Source organism: Manis javanica, chromosome 1 (genome assembly GCF_040802235.1).
Source record: "Manis javanica isolate MJ-LG chromosome 1, MJ_LKY, whole genome shotgun sequence".
Taxonomy (NCBI): domain Eukaryota; kingdom Metazoa; phylum Chordata; class Mammalia; order Pholidota; family Manidae; genus Manis; species Manis javanica.
Genome location: NC_133156.1, coordinates 184,361,574 through 184,363,103, shown reverse-complemented (window position 1 = coordinate 184,363,103; position 1,530 = coordinate 184,361,574).

The window sequence follows — 1,530 nt, the reverse complement described above, 5'->3', positions numbered from 1 at the left end:
TCAGAGAAGAAAATCTTTCTAAAACACACCAGTACTTTCTCTCATAACTCACTGCCCAGAACTGGGTCATATGTCCATATCTAAACTAATGACTGACAAAGAGAAAAGTAGTTGAAATGACTGGTTTAGACTAGTTATAATTTATCCTCTGGGAATGAGATAGGACCAACCTTCCCTGGGCACATTGCAATCAGACAATTGAGGGCCTCTCTCTGAAGCAAGGGTGTTGGGTAGGCAACCAAGAGCTCGTGCAGCTCTCCATACTGTCCACTGCCTACTTCTGTACCATTTCCAGCTAAGCACTTCTTTACACTCAAGCCACACTTAGCTTCTTGCAGTTCCCAAATACATTTCCCAGCTTCCAGCTGCTGTTTATACTGCTCTGTATGTCTAGTGTTCTTCCTCATCTTTCCTTCTTGTTCTTCATGGCTGCTCCCTTTTCTGGAAAAATCCAATACCTTGGCGTATCAGGTCCATGATTTCCTCTCTTCCAATGATCTAAACCCCTAATCACCTAGGCCACTTATTTCATGGCCACACCCAAAACTTGTCATTAACTGAATCTTCTCCAGCATCTTAATTTCCTGTATGTTCAGCTAAAGAACAGGCAATGTGCCTAAGTTACAAAGCAATTCCCAGTCTAACCTGAATGCATCTGTAATAGCTCAGGGAACAAATTCTGCAAATCTGCTGTCTAATTCTGTGAAACAGAGGACACAAATAAAAACTTCAATCCCCACCCAGCACCCACCACTGCTGGAGTTCTGTTCCCATCCCTTTTTTAAACTTTGGGGACCAGAATTCCAGGGATACAATGTAACACTGCTATTTCACTATCTTTCCTTTCCTGAGATTGTCTGTGAACTACTGTCTCTGAAGTACTACAGAAAAATGAGAGAGAAGGATAACTTGCTATTTTGGCTATTTGAAGAAGCAGTATCTAATTGTCCAAATTTCTGGCATGACACAGATTACATATCTCTGAGTCAGGAGAAGACAGTGGAAGAAGGACCAAAGCAGTTTCTCACCTTTTTTTCAGAGAGATTCTGCTCCAAGGATAAAGCCTGAGCATGCTAAAGCAGTTTTTCTCAATTCAGCCTGCTCTGTCTTATAATCAATGAATATTTTGTCTATATTCTGGAACTTGGTTCTTTATCAGTTTTCAGCACTGTAAATTTTTATGTGCATGTATGTCTTTTAATGAGAAGTTACATGCTGTTACCCTGGCGGCTACTAGCCAGGCACCATTTTTAAGCCAGAATTGTTGTTTTTGTCTTTACCAATGTGAAAATTCAGTAAAAATAGTTTCAAACATCTCACAAAAAGCTAAGTAATGTTAGCATATTTTTAAAGATATTCTCACTCTTCTGTATTTAATAGATGGGAGAAGATGTATTTTTAACTGCTTCACATATTATGCAAAGAAGGAACTATTAGAAATGAAAAACAAAAATCAAAATACCCTGGGTAAAATCCACGTGCACAGAAGATGATTCAGGATGTTATTAATAACTCACGTGAGGTAAAACA